Source organism: Capsicum annuum, chromosome 6 (genome assembly GCF_002878395.1).
Source record: "Capsicum annuum cultivar UCD-10X-F1 chromosome 6, UCD10Xv1.1, whole genome shotgun sequence".
NCBI classification, from domain to species: Eukaryota; Viridiplantae; Streptophyta; class Magnoliopsida; order Solanales; family Solanaceae; genus Capsicum; species Capsicum annuum.
In genome coordinates, this window is record NC_061116.1 from 112,618,825 (window position 1) to 112,639,071 (window position 20,247).

The following is a 20,247-nucleotide window of genomic DNA, read 5'->3' on the forward strand; positions in this document are numbered from 1 at the left end:
ACATGATTACATGGCTTAATTCATAAATTGGGGATTTAACAGGAAATTCACTTGAACATGAAATGGAAATTGTATTTTAAAGCATGAATTAACCTACTATTTCATGGTATCATACTTGAACATGTAATTTAGTTCAATTACTAATGAAGGATATGACTTTATTCCATATTTAACAATTAAAACTCCATAATAAGAGAATAATCCATACTTTAGTTGTAAAGAAGGTTTTTAGGCTCCATGGGTGAAAGAGACCCATGGATGAACACCCATATTCCTTAATAAATAGTTTCTTAAAGATTTCTTATGGGTTTCTTGAACTTGGAAGCTTGAATTCTTGATTTCTTAAGGAAGGGGCTTGGATTTTGTCCTTGTGAAAGAGGATGGTTTTTGAATCATGACTTGAATGTTTGGGGTTAAGGGAGAGGAATTTACGTGTTTAAAGACCCCTGTATCTATTAGGAGTGATTAGGTATGGTTTAGGGGTGTGAAAAGTCATTAATTCCCTTGATTTAAATCAAAATAAAGTATTTTGGTACTATGCAATCAATATGCGATGCACAGCAATAGCGTAAGCCAAGTTGGGCGATGCATGGCCATCGTACACCATTTCCAGTGGCCTTTTGTGATTGTCCTGTAATGCACGACCTTTGCATGGCCATGAATTTTTGCTCGGGTATCGGATTAAGGTGATAAAACTGAAATGACCTTAGTCCCTAACCCTTTCTAAAATAACTACCAAAAGTGAGATAAAACTGGATACCATGATTAGAGATAATAGAAATTGGTACCCTATTCAACTTCTCAATCTCTTGAAGGTACAACCTCGCATAATCCTCAGCCAAAAATTTAATCCTCAAAGGCAAGAAGGGAGTCGACTTTGTCATCCTATCCACGATGACCCAAACTGAATCGAATTGATTCTAAGACTGAGGAAGATAGATAATGAAATCCATGTTGATTACTTTTTATTTCCGTTCAGGCAATTTAATCTCATGAAACACAACATCAAGGTAATTCGTATGATCCACCTCGCTCTTAGAATATACCAGAATGTCGTCTATGAAAACAATGATAAATAGATCCAGAAACAGATGGAAAACCCTATTTATCAAATCCCTAAATACTGCCGAAGGGTTAGTGTAAAACCTTGAAAATATTTTGAGTTGTTAAATCCTTTTTAAGCTTTTCAAGAGAAGCTTATCACTCAAAAGTTTGGCTAAGTCTTAAAACTTTCTTCATTCCATAAGCTTCCGAACTTCAATGAATTATTTTACCACCTTCCCGACCTCCAGTTTTAAATTTTCTTCTTGTGGATGGGGAAAAGTCGTAGTGCATTACGGGTGAGTTTTGGAAATTTTAGATGAGCCTAAGGGCATGTTTGGTGTTCAATTCCAGTAGCTCAAGGCGATATACGGGCGCCGCCTGGGTTACCCCGCCGCTCTAAGCAGGGTGCCGCCTAGTTCTTAGCACCGCTTTAGATGAGGTGACGCCCTAGGTACTTCGGTTCTCTAGGCAGGGCGCCGCCCAGTGGATCGTACCAGGCCAAATATTTAGCTTCCAGTTCGTATCATTAAGGGTATTTTGGTATTTCTCCAATCCCTTATCTTCTCTAACATGGAATTTAATCCCTAGGAAGCCAAAATAGAGTCACATTTATCAAAATTCTCCAAGAACATAGTTTAGGGTTTTTACAAAGTATTTATGAGAAATCAAGATTCAACCATCAATTTTAGAAATAAATTGAAGATTTGGGATCCCCAAATCATTTCAAGAATCATCCATTATTTTTTGGAATAGAGGTACGCGGGGTTTATCCTAAAAAATACATCAGCTTGAAATTGTTAAAGCATGATTTGAAGGTTTTGATGCATGTATTTTATGGGGGGTTTTGAAAACTATATTATTGATTATGCATTTCAAAAGTTTCAATGCTACTATTGCTTTGGCCTTGTGGTCTTTTCCCCCTAAATCAATTTACATATGTATGTATATGTATGAATTTGAGATTTAAGATTGTTGAGAGCATGAATTATGAACTCCTTCTCTTGTGCTGAATTAAAGATTATGGTTTTGTGATATGAAAGATATTTTTACAATATCTTGGCATTTGAACATGATTTGGAATTATTGAGAGGGTGTTTCTTGATATCAATATGTTCTTGTGTGTATGAGAAAGAATTGCATATGTTTGCATGAGATTTAAGAAAAAGATTCACTAAATTGAGTTATTGAAATGCTAGTCTCAAAACTTGTGTTTTGAATAGAGAGATTTATGATAGACTAATAATGGCTCAGAGATGTGACTTGCAAGTCAATGGTATGACGATACCATATGTATTTATGCCATAATATAGTTTGTTTTAAGAGCATTTTTTTAGAGTACGTTTTCAGAGTATGTTTTTCAGAGAATGCATATTTTGATAGAGTTTTAAAAAGGGGCTTAAAGAAGGTTAGGTGGTTACCTAAAGAAGGCATAAGTTTAAGCAACTCTTAGCCTGAAACCGTATTTATCGATATGGGTAGATTATTATTGTACGCTAGCGACGGCCATGTGGCAAGTCAGATGCTATTATTCAGATATTTTTGAATTATAGTTTTTGGTATTATGATTAAATTCAGATTGACCATGTTTCCGTACTAGATCTCTATTTTCCGTATTTTCTTTTATTATATAAATATTATGCATGATTACCAGATACAGAAGGGCGTACTGGGCCTTCATGGTTCGGGATGCTCGTCATGGCTAGGGCCCCAATTTCGGTCATGACAAACTTGGTATCAGAGCACGGTTCATGGTCCCAGGGTGTCTGGAAAATCGCATTGGGTAGAGTCTTGTTTATACGTGTGTAGTGCACCACACTTATAAGAAGGAGGCGACAAGGCATTTAGGAATGTCTCTCTTACTTAATCTTCTAGTTCGTGCAATAGAGTCAGAATATTCCTCTTCCATACTCTAATTCGTGTTATGGCGTCATCCATACGAGAGTAAAGTTATCCTAATTCTTTCCTTGCTCTGATGTTTTCAGACATGTCTCATTATTGGGGCGATTCAATTACAGAGGTTTAGAGTCTAAATGTTATGGTTTTTTCTGATTGAACCATATAAGATTTTAAAATTTTGCAAGGACTTGAGAAGAGTCTGTTAGTGCTTTAGAGTGTATTGGTTCTAGTGTGAATCTTGATCTTGATGAAATCATGCTTTTCAGCCTTCTATATTGAGTATATTCAGTCCTTTTTGAAAATTTATATTGAAGATACCATGCTTAAGAGAGAATGATATATAGCAGAGTATTGGAACTGTATTTCCACCTGAATAAAAGTATAAGTTAAAGTGTTGGTGTCATGACCTATTGGTAGAAATATTGGACCAAGAAGTTGGTGATGTGAAGCCGCAAGGTTAGAAATCAGAGTAAGGATGATTTTGTGTAGATAAATATTTTTGTTGAATAACCGATATTTGGGGATTATTTACCCCTTTATAGTGATAGACTAATGTGGTAGCTAGTAGCATGTGTGGATTGTATGGTAGTCTGTGAGAGAAGTGTTTAACTCATATCTTTATTTATACAGAGTAAGATGTGTATTCTTAGACCATTGATTTTTGTGTGTCAAGTTTCTATCTCTTATAATCTTGTCATCATTGTGTTGTTGAAAACAAAAATTCTAGTAAAGCCGTGTGGGGCACTTTCGATTCACTAGCATAGTTACCTTGTCATTCATTTTGTTTTATTATTCAAAACACAAAAAAATAAAGTCTAGTGAAGTCGTGTGAGGCCTATTTTGATTCACTAGCAACTTGTTGTTCAACTTGTTGTTCTTGTGTTGGTTGAATATATGTATGGTCGAATTATTTTACATGCATTGGTAATGAAGGGATATTTCCTTGTATGTTTTAGTTGAAGGAAGAGAAGGAGTTATTAGTCAAGGTGAATTGTTGTTTGCTTGAAGTATGAAAATGGCTAGATTAGCCAGTAGGATATAATTATAGACCCATGGTTGTTGTGGAAGTTGAAGGTAGTTTAAATGTAGGCTTGGATAAGTAAGTGTGATGTGAAAAAGTCGTATAAGTAGATAAGATTGTATAGGATTATAATATAAGATTAAGGTTGATCAAGTCTATTATGTGACTATAACCCTTGACCTTCTTTTCGTTGGTAGTTGTAAACTAGTACTACTTATGAGAAGGTGTGTAGTAGATTTTTTAGGCATTTGGGTAGAATGTCCCAATTTGATGGACTAGTATATTATGTTGCATTCTTCATTGGTGGTATATGATTTATACTAGACTATAGGCTTAAATTTAAGTGTAGGATGTGGTTGTAAGAGTATTGGCTTAAGATTAATGATGAATGTTTAGTGAGAATTATGTGTAACATTGGATTGAAAATCATGTTAGCACTAGACATTAAGTTGGACAGTTGATGGCCATTAAGGTATTTATGATGATTGCTTGGGTAATGATACTGGTTTTATGGAAGTGATCTACTTGGCTTGAATAGTGTACGCAAGAGATTAAGTTTATTGGATTCGTAATAAAATATGATGTTGGATGTATGATGTAGAAGTATGCCAAGGTGATATGAGTTGCGGTATTTTTCTAAGGCTATTTCATGTTGTGTGTGGCTAGTGGTACCGTTGAGTTACGAGGTGGAAAAAGACTAGTTAGTTGGTATATGGTGTTCTAAATGGCCAAGTTAAGGAGCTTTTATTGATAGTGTTGAGCCTTTTGATGTGATCTTGATTCTCATGGTAGAGGATTATAAGTTTGAAGTTGCTATATTGGTAGGCTATGACAGATATAGAGTGGTTCATTAAAGGCTTGTTGATGTTAAATGTTATAATCTAAGTTTGAGTCTTTGAAAGCTGCGCTATTAGAAATAAGAGTAGAAGCACTAGAGGGTGTGCACTTTAACTTTGGGGATACTAATGAAGATTTAAAGTTAGTAAGTGTTCAAGTATTATATGATGACTACTGGAGGCAATAGAAAGATAGAGTGTATCTAAGAAGGTGGTATTAGTAGTGGGCGTTCCACTTCTAAGTGTGGTCATTCAGGTTAAGTTCTACTAATTACGTGTATTGTTGTATTCCATACCCCAGAGTGCAGTAAATATGGTTCAGTTTAGAATCTAGTAAGGTGATGGCTTTAAGCTAAAGGGGAGATGATAGAACAAATAACAAAGTAAGGCTCTCAATTCTAGTAGTGATGCAGTATGATATAGAACATCAGAAGGTGAGGGTGAATCTCAACCCATTCTAATCGAGGTAATTTTCAGTGATCCCAATACCTACTCATACCTTGCGTTTCAGTTCCATGGTCATAGTTCATGTTCATGCTTGTGATAGAGAATCATGTACTCTTCTAGTTCCAAAATAAGGATTTTTAGTTCATTCAGTAGTCGAAATCACATTCCATATGTTATGAACTCTAAATTGAGGTCATGTAGCTCTTGATTCATGTATTCATACTTTATAGTGTACTCAGTTCCTATAGCTCATGCTATACACCAAATGATTGGTGAGATTCAACATAGAGACGGGTATACTCTCAACCCAGATCTCTTTGATGAATCCTTGATGTTGATTCGCTATTCCTCAGGCCTCAATTAAGTGTCAAGTTTCGTAATATATCCTCTTATACTTTAAGATCTTATGTTCTGAACTTCTTATGAATCCTCCTTATGTAATGACAGTGGTGATGAGCGAATGTCTCTTGTTGATAAAAGATCATTATATGCTTGTTTTAGATAAGGCCATAAGTGAGAAGTAAGATTGGGGCCAAGTGTTTGATTCATATTGTAGTTAGTTGGAATTTGCGTATGTATATTCTTGGGGTAGCGCGTGGGATTTGTATTGATGGTGTTTTAGAGAATATATGAAGTATGTGTTGATTAGTGTTTACCTTGAAGTTCATATGTGGTTATAGATATAGGTTTGAATGACATGTTGGTATTTTAGTAAAGGATTACAATATGCATTAGTGAATCCATAGTAAGAGTTCAGAGTTAAATCATTGAAGTGGTAAGGCACGTTATGGTTAAGGTGTGATCTCTAAAGTGGGATATAGAAGATTGAATCATATGGTTTAGATTAGTATCATGGTGTGGCATGTTTTATCTTATGATTTAGAATTAGGCTTGACCATAGTGAAGGATTTATGCTACTTTAGACATTAGTAAAAAGAGTTGTCAATGCCCATATGAGAATTATAAGTTGAATCGAATGTATGTGGTATTTGAAGGGGATAGTATAGTTAAGGGAGTATTCTAGAAGTGTGCTAAGCTTAAAAGTAAGAAGTTTCATTGCCTAAGGCTTGGAAATTCTATCTTAGCTTATGAGTTAAATGTCTATACTCCATGTAATAGAGTAGTGACAAGGTTGTGATTTCTTAGTTATATGTCTTGTGTAAATCATGCCTAAGATTCTTTCCTCCCTAATGGTACTAGAACTTCTCTAGAAAGAGTGTTGAAGAGATACTCCAGTTGGGGGTAAGTGTTCAGTATAATTCAGTCTGTATAGTCAACAATTCAATTTAACAGTCAGGCAGACAAGTACTGTGGTTTTCCAACTTTTCACCCAGTTCTGCTATCCGAAGTCTCATGCATTGGACCATCTCCTAAGAGATAATATATTAAATTGATGCAAATTTGGAATGATAATCAATTATGTAGTGTGGGGACCTATTTAAGAATGAATTGAGATCATAGAGGTCCCCTAACTCAAGGACGAGTTGAAAGCTTTCCTGTCATTCTAGTTTGAGTGAGCGTCAAAACTTGGGTCAACATCAATTGACCATAAATCTTAGTATATAACGAATTAGAGGGACATAGTGCCCAAGGAAGGAGATACCCTATAAATCCCCGGTGTGCTAAATCCTAAAATCCATACCCGTTCATGCTCGGATTCTCATTACAAGCTTTGCATCAGTTATTGTTGCATAATCAGTCATATTTTTAAGAGTCAGTTTAGTCAAATACTTATGCATTAAATATGCATGCTTAGTAGTGGAAGTTCAGTTTATCAGTGCATTCAGTCATGCGTTCATGTGATCAACTCAGTCACAGATCTATGCATCAGATATGCATGTTCATTATAAAAGTTCAGTTCATCAATAGTTTCAGCGGGTATTCTATGAATTAGCTATGCATACTTAGTAGAAGAGTCAGTATATCAGTAGTTTCTGTCGTATCGATATGTTTTAGATGTTTTCGTCCTTCAAATAAGTCCAGCCGATCAGTACTCTCAGCCTAGTTAGCGATATTCGAGGACGAATGTTCCCAAGAAGGAGATAATGTAATACCCCAAAAATTTTCCGAGTTGTTAAAGCCTTTTTAAGATTTTCAAGAGAAGCTTATCACTCAAAAATTTGTCTAAGTATTGAAACTTTCTTCATTCCATAAGCTTTTGAACTTTGGTTAATTATTTCATGACCTTTCTAACCTCCGATTTTAGATTTTCTTATTGCGTTGCGATGGGGCAAGGTCGTAGTGCATTACGGGTGAGTTTCGGAATTTTTAGACAAGTCTAAGGAAATGTTTGGTGTTCAATTCCAGCAGCTCGAGGTGATATGTGGGCGCCATCTGGGGTACCCGCCGCTCTTAGTAGGGCACCGCCCAGGTCTTAGCACCGCTCTAAATGGGGATATGCCCTAGGTACTCCGGTGCTCTAGGCAGGGCGTCGCCCGGTGGATCGCGCGAAGCCAAATATTTAGCTTCCAGTCCATATCAGTAAGGGTATTTTGGTATTTCTCCAATCCCTCATCCTCTCTAACACGGGATTTAATCCCTAGGAAGCCAAAATAGAGTCATATTCATCAAAATTCTCCAAGAACATAGTTTAGTGTTTTTACAAAGGATTCAAGAGAAATCAAGATTTAACCGTCAGTTTTAGAAACAAATTGAAGATTTGGGATCCCCAAATCGTAAGCTTCAAGAATCATCCATTATTTTCTAGAATAGAGGTATGCGGGGTTTATCCTAAAAACTACATGGGCTTGAAATTGTTAAAGCATTATTTAAAGGTTTTGATGCATATATTTTATGGGGGTTTTGAAAACAATATTATTGATTATGCATTTCAAAAGTTGCAATGCTACTATTGCTTTGGCCTTGTGGTTTTTTTCCTCTAAATCGATTTACATATATATGTATATGTATGAATTTGAGATTTAAGATTGTTGAGAGCATAAATTATGAACTCCCTCTCTTGTGTTGAATTAAAGATTATGGTTTTGTGATTTAAAAGATGTTTTTGCAATATCTTTTTATTTGAACATGATTTGGAATTGTTGACAGGGTGTTTCTTGATATCAATATGTTCTTGTGTGTATGAGAAAGAATCCCATGTGTTTACTTGAGATTTGAGAAAAATATTCACTGAATTGAGTTATTGAAATGCTAGTATCAAAACTTGTATTTTGAATACAGAGATTTATGATATACTAATAATGGCTCAGGTATGTGACTTGCAAGTCAATGGTATGACGATACCATATGTATTTATGCCATAACAGAGTATGTTTTCAGAGCATATTTTCAAAGCATGTTTTCAGAGTATGTTTTTCAGAGAATGCACGTTTTGATAGAGTTTTAAAAAGGGGATTAAAGAGGGTTAGGTGGCTACCCAAAGAAGGCGCGAGTTCAGGCAACTCTTAGCCTGAAACCATATTTGCCGATACGGGTAGATTATTATTATACGCTGGCGACGGCTGTGTGGCGTAGTAGATTCAGAGACTCCGATCCTTGTGGCACACTTGGGTTAGGGGCTTGTCTACCGAGTTAATGGCAGTTTCCATATAGCTCATGGAATTTTCAGAATTGTAGGGTATACCACCTAGCGTAGAAGTAATACAAAAAGTGTCACAAATTTCAGATATTTTCACAAAGTCCTTTAAAATGCCCATGTATTTTCTTACTATATGGTATGATTATGAACTATTTTAAATTGGTATCATAAATGTTGATTATAAATGATTATTTTGGGATTTGCTTTGCATGCCAGTACATTTGTATTGACCCCCTCCCCCTTCCAACCTCTCAGGTTCTGAGGCACAGTCTAGGGGTCCAGATAAGCAGTAGATAATTCCGACAGCAGAAAAGATTGTGCAGTGGTAAGCCTTCTATATTCCAGAAGGCCTAATGTCTTACAGTTATTTATTATTCTACAGTTTTTGTCTACTGAGGTCCTTGTCCCCGATTTCAGACAGTTTTGTTTTGAGATTTAGTAGATATTTCGCAAACTAAGTCATATGCTATTATTCTGATATTTCTAAGCATATGGCTTGGTTGAACATATTTGAAGAACCTGTCCCTCCCCTCATAAAAAAACCTCAATACAACAAACCACAAAACCTATAAAGAGGACATGATGAAGCATACTGAGCCCCACTAGCCTGAGATTGGGCACCCTGTGCCCTGAAGTTATCGCTACCCTATTGATGCCTATCACCCGACGGCTTTGGGTAAGGCACACTAGATATGTAGAAGGAATGATGACTCTCCCACTTCTTCTTTGGCCACTTACCACTGTCCCTACCACTTTGTTGTTGTCCACGACCCTACTCAAGGAACTTGAACTTCTTACCCTCTCTTTCCCCTATCTCAGCATGCTTTCACTTTTCCTCCTCCACCTGTTGCATATGAACAACCAACCTAGAGATTTCCATGTTATTAATCAGCATGACAGTCTTACTTTTAAGGATCAACTCACGAGACAATCCTATGGCAAACTTTATCATCTTGGCCATCCTATCCGACACCATCTCTGGAGCATACTGAGACAACTGGTGAAAATTTAAGGCATACTTCTTGACAGTCATCTTCCACTATTTTAGATTAACAAATTCCTCCATTTTTGCTTCCTTCAACTTCTGATGGAAGAAGCGGTCCAAATATGTATTAGAGAAAATCTCCCATAGAGAGGACTAATCATCATCACCCCTTGCTGATCCCACTCCTTGTACAGTTGGTACGCTACATCATTTAGTTGGTAGGCGGAAAACTCTACCCCTTCTACATACGTGGGATACATAACCCTAAAAATATTTTTAATCTAATCTAGAAAACCCTGAGATCCTTCTCTACCTTAACACCAGTAACGGTCGAAGGAATCAACCTCATGAACTGGCCAACCTATGTGGCCTCAAAAGATGGAGTAATAAAAGCCCCACGCTCAGCCTGAGAGGCTACAAACTGAGAAATAATATGAATTGACTAATGAAACTCAGCATTCATCAAATTGGCCTGGGGAGGACAAGAGGGAACTGGGGGAACTCTATAGAAATCAGGGACTAAACCCATAGATCAAGTATGGATCCCATGAGTAGAGCATGTCCCACCAATATTGTCCCCAGTTTGGACAGAGGAGTTTCCATGAACTTCAGTTCATCCAGGAATAATCTAAAAAGTGAAAAATGGAAATTAGAGAAGATTCCAAGACTTAGACTCCAAAGCTTAAAAATAGAACACAAGAAAGAGACACAATTCGTACATTCCTTGTAGCCTCTCCCTTATGAGTGTGGAGTGCTACACAGCCCTAAAAGAGACTCTACTCAACATGGCTTTGTGGACTTCCAAGTGACGATAAACCTAGGGCTTTGTTACCAATCTGACATGACCTAAACCAGGGCTTAGTCGTGTTAGATGCCTCAACCCTAACCGGGATCGGAGACCACCCCCAATACCCCACCATAACCGCCCTGCATCCCATATCAAATGAGTTCCACGTATTTATATATATAATCCAAAATAAAATGGAACAATCATAAATAAAATACACTCAACCGGTGTGAGTCCCAATACTAATACCAATACCAAGGCTAACACCACTACTGACACCACCTATACAAACCTATAGTAGTCCTATAAAGCCTCTATCCAAAAGTAAAACAATACTCGGTTGGGACATGGCTTCGAATAAAGCCAAACCAAAGACTATGAAATATCCCAAGTGTGTAAAGAAATCTATTACATGAAATGGAGCTTTCCGGGGTGTGAAAGCTTACCACTTTAATCCAACATGAGCTAGTCCTAAATTCTATCACTAGGTAGGAGGAGTAGAACAGCTAGTTCATGCTTCGCGTAGGGATACAACCACCTGAAGATGGGTTAGACTGTGCACTCTAGCAGGTACTCAGGATAAGGATAAAATAATGCCAACCTTTAAAACCAAGTAAACAACTATATTCATTCACAACCATACATATATATGTATAATCCATGTAGGGAAAGGGAACTGGGTTTAGCATGCCTTTAAAAACATTAACCTTTGTATGTGTAGCTCAATCATCCTAGAACTACCCATGGGCTATATGGGTCTACTGTTACCTTCTGAACAAGCCCCGATGCATGTAGCTGCACGAACCAAAGATACCATTGGAGTGGAATATTTTTGTGTACCCTTCTTTCTCTATGATACATACATACAGGATAACTTAGGGGATTCCTATGTACCCCATAAGTATAGTATGTGGTCGCTATGACTAATCCTCATGTCGAAAAATATGAGTTTCCAGTGTTCGTCCATTGGACTCACACCTTCATGGTTAGCTATCATAACCTGTCATTTTTACCCAATTAAAACTATTAACACACAACCAAACCACCAATTCCATATATTATTACCAAGGCTATAAGAAGTGGTATCTTCATACTAACTATAGCTTCCAAGCAATATCCTTAGACAACCTTTTTAAATATGAGATTCCCATGCACCAAGAGATTCCATTATCATTAAGTTTACTTAGGGGATTCCCATATACACAGCATTTGGTTCATTATTATATTTGCTTGGGGAATTCCCATGTACCCCGCAAGGCTTTTAATTAAACCATAACCATGACCACCGAAACCTTGATATTTAACTATTTAAAACCATTCAGAACCATTCAAACAGATTTAGGGTTCCATTATCACTTTATACCATGCAAAGTTTTCAATAAAAGTTCAACAAAAGCATTCTCATAGTCATTTTATCAAACATGTTGAGGGCATATAGTTTCCAAAACCAAAACAAATTACCAATTAACCATTCCAATGCACCCACATATTCAATTCACTATTATAACATAAAAACCATATGTAAAACCATGGGAAAACCATAACTAAACCATTTATAACCAAACCCCCAATATATAATTCAAACCCAAAACCATACCACAATGATGCCATGAAAACTATACATTAAATAACTTCTTTAGTTTAATAAACAATGAGGGAGGAGTAACATGCCTTAGATTATGAAGAAGATGGAGAGAAACCACCCTTGTAAGCCCCAAATTGACCATCTTGAAGAAAACCCTAGCCTTCCTTGACCCAAAAGACTTGAGAGAATTTAAGAATGTTTAAGAGAGTTTGATTAATTACAAATACGTTAATGAAGCCCTAAAAAGGTTATTTATGTCGTGTAGTTATGAGAGCTTAAGAGTGAAAATGTCTAGATTACCCCCAACATAAACTGTATAAAATTCCCATAGGTAGGTACGACCACACCCCACTAACCGTAGCCTACTATATGAGTGGTACCCACCACTCATACCATAGGCATCTCTTGGACCCCAACACTATCCAACATATGAAAACCAAGGACAACTCATACCCAAGATTACGACAAGTACCCAAGAGCCGTTCCTTGGGCAGAATAGAATCCTTTAACTTAGACTTAAGGCATCATACGATTTGGAATCATACCACTAGTACCCTAACATACGACTAGTATAATCCATTTATACCTTGGATAAAAACCAACCAAACCACACTGATTAACATACGATCAATACCACCTAAATTGTACCCTATCATAGGATAAGTTCCCCTAGTCGTATGATGTCCAAAGAGTTCAAAACTCAGGAAATTTCTAGAGACCAGAACCTAAGGTGTTTCATACTCTCAACAAGAATGCATTGACTATGATGAAACTTTTTTCCTATCGTAAGGTTAGAATTATCACGACCCAAGGCTATCCCCTAGTCACGATAACGCGCTTATGGTCAGAATTGACCATAAGCTAACTAATATTCTGGTGCTGTTGAGATCACTAAATGAAATAATAATAATGGACATGTGCGAAAAATAACTAATAAAATCCATAAAGCCTAAATAATAAAAATACAAATGAATTCACAAGTATGAAACATCTGATAAGACTGATAAAAATTCCTAACTGTCTAAATGACTATCTGAACATCTGAAAAACCTCAAATTGACTAAGGAGTTCATGGAAAAAACCCCTAACTAACTCCAACTGACTGAAAATACAAAATTACTGAAATAACTAAAATATTCAATCTTGCCCATGATGGATGAGGGTTGAACTATCTAATCGAAATCAGGAAATTATGAATTCGAACCTATGATATAAGACATCATAGTACAAAAAAAGTGTATGTTTAGTACTTTGAATGTATTGGTATATGAGATGAGGTTAGTCTGATATACATGGGGTGCTATGCATATAATATAAGGACTAACTGAATAGCATGAGATAACTAAACATGAATACATGAAAATTGTGACATCTGAGAATGCAAAATCAAGTATAAATCTAAAATCTAAAATAAGTCTAAAATCTGAAAGATTGAAAATTGTATAACTGAACAACTGAAAGACTGTACACTTGTTAAGCAAACCTAAATTGAGAGTACACTGAAATCCTGTACTAAGACTGTGGGAGGAATCATCTAACTGATATGCCCCAATTTGAGATAATTGGGGTCCAACCTGTAACCCCAGTTGGAAGGGTGTCAGTACCATACCATGGGTACTACCACTAGCTATGTGGATCCACAAAACTGGTATCCCAAAGGACTAATGAGTCACCCTCAGCTAGCAGGTGCTCTAATGAGATATGTGTTACTCTTAACTAGCAGGTAGACACTTTGTCAACCCTAAACTGGCAGGTTTACATCTATAAACTATGCTAGCTGTGTAGTTCTTGAACTCAGGGAGTGCTAATAAAGGTCACACCCTCTACTGAAAGGTGATTCCTTATCCCTGGGTTCACTCGGTGCTAAATCTTACTCCCAATTAAACTGATACTTGAACTTAAATTGGACTGATTTTGACTGAACATAATTTCATGACTGATAGTACTCATTATGATCATAATAACTAAATAAATAGAAATAGTCGTGATTTAACTAAATCATACCTGAAAATCTAAAAATCATGTAAAACACGTATGTATCAGGTGTTCATAACCCACCAGAACTGAATGGAATCAACAGTAATGCTATATAAAAGCTTTAAAAATATAGTAGAGGATCATTGTTTGAAAACCAACACTAGGCATTTTATCAAACATATAAGAGTCATGAACTTAAACATAGGAATAGGTAAAGCATGCGAGATTAACATGATTACAAGATTGAAATTATAACTTAGGGATTTAACTTGAAGATTACAACATTTAAAATATGTAATGGCCCATCACACTTGAAAACACTTATAAATATGACTTGTAATTGAATTCACAAGAGATTCATGGAGATATTTCAACTTAAATGTGAATAACTCATAATTTAAAACCAAAAAGGGATTCTTGGACTCCATGAGTGGAAGAAACCCTTGGATGAACATCACACATATCTTAAGCCTCTATCTTAAAAGAGAAACGCCAATCTTGATGTTTTCTTGAAGGTTCTTGAACTTGGGGAACTTGAATTCTTGATTTCTTACGGAGAAAGAAATTGAATTTGTGTTCTTGTGGAAAAGAAGAGGGCCTTTTAAAGAAGAATTTGAAGAAGAAGGGCAAATAATGCCCTAAATGATGTTTTCATTCGTGTTATGGAAGATTTGGGTTGAGGGGAAAAATAACAATTTCCCCTTAGGAAATTAAATTCGTAACTAGTCATGGCGAGATTATCGCGATGTGGTCTAATCACGGTGGTGCATTTCACTCACCGCGATGCGGTATGCCTGACAAAGGGAACATCACCGCAATGTAAGCCTATCGCTGTGACTTGCTGGATTCCTGATCCAAATATGACCCAAACCTCCTCCTAAAAATCTAAAACTTCTTCGGGACATGCTCCTTACATCCCTGAATATGAATTAACTCAAAAACCAACATCTCGGTATCGGAAAAACCAAGTAAAAAATCTCAAAGTTTAGAGGCCTAAAAAATAACTAAGTTCCCAACACTTAGTGAAATTTTCAGGCCTTAAGTCCCTTATGCATACAACTAGAAGCTAAAATGGGCTAAGAATAATATGGGGTATTACAAGAATTCATTTGAATTTTACTAGCATATGCTTTCTTCAGACGGTTTATACTCTGTCAAATGAATGTTAAAAGTGCTTTCTTAATTGATTTTATTAAAGAAGAAAAGTTGATAAAACAACCATCAAATTTTAAAAAACCCTCATGTCGTGACTATGTATTCAAATTATCACGAGTTCTTTACAGTCTAAAGCAAACTCTAAAAGGTTGGTACAAATGATGGACCATTTTTTATTGAAAATTAATTTTATGCATGGAAAAATTTGATAGTACTCTATTGTTTTAAATATCTTGATTCAAATATTCTTATTGATCAAATTTGTGTTGATGATATTATCTTTGAAAGAAACTCTTCTTTGTGAGAATTTCTGACAATCTCATGAAAAGAGAATTTGAAATAAGCCTCATGGGAGAATTAACATTCTTTCTTGGGCTACACATCAAACAAACTGCAAGCGCACTTCATTAGTCAAATAAAATACAGTGAAGAACTTATAGAAGGGTTGGAATAGAAAAAGGTAAAGCATCGAGAACTCCTATGAGTCAATCTACATGTCTTGACGTTGATGCTACCGGTGAGGATATGGATGAAAAATGTATAGATCATTACTCAATTTAACCGCCAGCCATCCTAATATTTTATTATGTGTTAGCAAGTGTGCCAGATTTTATTCAAACCCAAAAGAGTCCCATTTAACTATAGTCAAGCATCATTCGATATCTTATGGAAACTCAGGATTTCTATCTTTAGTATCCTTGCTCTAATAATTTTGAATTATTTGGATACTCTAACATAAATTATGCTGGTGATAAACAAAATCAAAAAAGTACTAGGGAATCATGTCAAATCCATGGGAGCTCTCTCAACTCATGGTCTAGGAAAGCAAATATTTGTGGCTTTACCAACAATGGAATAAGAATATTTGGTCGCTGAAGTTGTGGCACTCAATTATTATGGATAATGTATCAATTACTTGATTATGATTTTCTTATGGTTGCATTCCGATGTTCTATGATAATATCAATGCAATTAATCTTACTAAATATATTATGCATCATTCTAGGACAAAACATATAGATGTCAAGCATTTTATTTTGATTATGTTGAAAATGTTGATTTTATTTTAAGATTCATAGATTCAAAAACTCAATTAGTTGATATTCTTACAAAACCTCTCTTGAAAGAAATTTTTAAAAGCATTCTTCATAAATCTTTTCCATAATTAATACTTGTGTATGCGTCTTTTCATCCGTTCAATCAAACCTTTTCTTTCCCTATAAACACTCTTCACCTTTTTTTCCTTCTATTTCTCAGATGATTTTCTCTCTCTCTCCCTCTCTTACCTATATAAAATTCTCGTCTCTTAGTAATTCGTCTTGTCTAAATCCTCTCCCTCTTTATCTCTTTAAACTTCTTGATTATCTCTTTCAGTGGAAAAAGATCCGGTCTCCATCTCAAAAACATATCTGTTTCAAAAGCATTTGTCGATCTTGTCTTTGATACATCCAGTGATAAATCTCACAATTACTCCAAAAATACTTTCCCAAACCTAAGGTAACATCAAATATTTCTTCTCTCAAAAAGCCTAATCCTAAAAAGTTGAAGTTTTTCTCCTCGTCTGAATTCAATCTAGTTGATTTGTATCTCTGTTGGAGTCTTAAATAGAAAAACAAATTTTCTTACTTCAAAAATGGGTCTATAATTTTTGGGAGAATCATCAATTTATGAAAACTGAAGGACAACCATTGCCATATAAGTACTTTTTTCAAGGCTCAAAATCTTGATATAGTTTTTGAACTTTGTGTTATGGAGATGTATGAAGAATCAGTGAGTCTTTTTTGTGCTAACTTAAGAATGTCCAAAGACAGTGTAGAACATAAAACTCTTGTGGTTGATAAAACATATTAATGTTAATTAATATTTTGTATGTGTTTGGGACAAAGTTTCCTAGATATATTGCATTCAGGATTGGTACTTGGCCTAATGACTTAAAAGTGTCTCTGGAGAAGGCCAAACATTTTGTGCCTCTTCCAACAGAAGATTTATCTAATTTTGGATTGATCATCGGATTCTTGCTCACATAATAGTCCTACTCTTCTTTCTCAAAAGGTTTCTCAATTCTATCACCACTAGAGACATCTTTTTTTTCTACTACTTGTTGAACAAACATAAGATTAACTAGTCTAAATGGTATCATTGTTAAATGATTAAGAGTGTTAAGGATTCTGGATCTGCATCAAGACTTCCCTATGATCTCCTCATATCTTTTGTACTGCTCAACTCTATGACTGACATATCTTAGTATAAAATGATTGAAAAATTCATCCGACTATGGCTCTTGGACTTTTGACAGCATAGGTTACATTTTGAAGAAATGTAAGTTACAAAAAACAGCTTTGCCAAACTAAAAACAAAATTCATCTGATTTAACTATTATCCTCTTACAAGAGGTGGGTGATATTATGAATAGTCTATCATCTCTGAAATAAAGCATTCACGCACTTAATGAAAATGTTGAGAAGATTTCGTCAATCTTACTTTATCATAGATCCTTCAAATAGTACTTTAAGATATCACAACTGAAAGATGGACCAATGAATAGACTAAAGTAAGATTGACGAAATCAAGGAACACAGACCAATGAGAAAAGAAGTAAATCAAGATTAATCTAATCAAGGCAGCCGTAGAATTACACATTGCAAGGACTGTTGTCATAAACATAACAATCGTGGAAATAATCAACTTCATAAGAACGGATGATTCTTTTACGACAATCAGGCCCTGCAGCAATGGAAAAGAAGAATCCCAAATTAGATTCGATAGAAGAAAGATAAAGACATAGAAGGAAAGAAGACTATATGATCGCATCTGATATGGACGTATACAATTAATATTGAGTGTGCTCACAATTCTTAAGATTGACTATACCCCTTGGGCAATTCCAAAGAGCTAGAACAGGATTGGAAGAAAGGAGATTCCAGTTCTCAAAAATCATGGAACCTTTAATGACTCTTTCCAATGGTGCAATCAACATTGATGATTCTCTAAGGGCTTACCTTGATGCTACCTATACAAAGAGACATTTGCTAAAATAATTCTTTATACAACTTCACTCGAGCTCTTATGTTCTCTTTTTCTTACGATCATCATTGTAACAATCTTATGACTTGTGGGTACAAAAGAAAAAAGGGAGAAAAATAGAGAGTTGACGAGTAAAGGTACCTGATAGAACTAAGTATAGTTCCTGTGAAAACTACAAAAATAGGATCATTACTCAAATCACCATTGAAGTTGTAAGTGAATCCTTATAATTGATGGGAGTTGAATGTAGGCGCTATACCGATGTTTCGAACTAGTATAAGTGTCTTGTGTCTTTTTTACTTTATTATTTACTTCCTATCTATACTTTATATGCTTCACTAACATTTGTGGGATAAGACACTCGACAAGGTCTTTTACTTGCATTAAGATGGAAAGGGTTGATTGTTTCAAGAAATAGTTATGCAGGTATTCATTGTACAAAAAATAATTATGTACGGTTTAGTTATCCAACCTTCTTCTCTCCATAAAATTACATATATTTCTCTTTTATACGTGTATTAGTTATATGGGATTATGAAATGGTAACCAAGCGTCGTATTTGATGTGCTAAATTTATAAATAGCAAGCGCTACCAAATATAGTATTAATTAAGTTTTTTTGATACTTCCTCCATCTCATTTTATAGAGGACACTTTTTTTTTGTTCATCCATAAAAGAATTTCATCTTTCTTATTTGGTAATTATTTAAAGACATAATTTATTTTTTACCCTTATTGGTCCTACTTAATTTTAAAGGTAATACCCCTTTTTTTTTTTTACTTTTTCTAAAAAGAATAACTTGGTAAACTTCACAACGTTTTTACTTATTTCTTAAACTTGCGTTTGATCAAAAAGTGACACATGAAATTGAATGGAGAAAGTAAATAAATAACTACTTCATAACAACCAACCAAACAGCCGTATGTGTACATATCATATTTCGTTACTAGAACAAATGTGTCCGACAAGCTACTACCTCAAGAAACAAGAAACCAATGCTAAAATTAAAGAGAATCAACTCATTCATGATATGATGTGGTAGAAACTTTAGACATGGTTTTCGAATAACTTTTTAATAAAGCAGGAATTATCAACCAGAAACACACTACAGTTCTATCTACCATATGCATCATGTCACTTTATACGGGTAAGCCAATCATTACCGATGTTTCTCCTCATGCAAGGTAAGAATATTCATGCAATGAGTACTACTTTGTATCTTTTTTTCTTTACAATCAAAGGATGTTCAGCCTCGAAAATCTGTCCATGAACAAACAAGGGAACGGATGTATATACTTCAAACGTTTAATCTTTATTAAAGTTTTTTAATTTCAAATCACTTAAAACTCTCTCTCCATTTTAATTTATGCGAAGATGTTTGACTCAATATGAATTTAAAAAAAAAGAAAAGAAATATTTTTTTAAAAAAAATTGTGTGAAGCATGTCATGGAATTTTTCTAGCAAAATAATAATGTGATTAAGCCATTAAGGGTGCAATCAAACCTTTTAAGTTAATTTATTAAAAAAATAATAATAAAAAGATCGCATTCTTTTTAGAAAACATATGAAAAAGGAAAGTTGAATAAAATAAAATAGATAAAGTTACAAGATAAATTATTCATAAAAAGTGAGATTAATAATCTAAAAGATAACATTAATTATTGCATATTACAACAATGTTTAAATATACTAATAGTTATAGAACAATTTTATACTGGCCGGGTTATGTGGAATTCGAAGACGTGTTATGCGTGGATTGATAATATATAAATAATATAAATACCAATCTTTTAAAAGTAATTATACTTTCTTTCACTTTTTTAATTACTTTACTCTCCCTTCCTATTAATATACATAACATAGTCGACATATACATAACATTCTGTGTATATGTGGAATTTTTGTAATATGTTTAGCAAGTTGAGATTTTTTGTAATATTAAAAACATAAG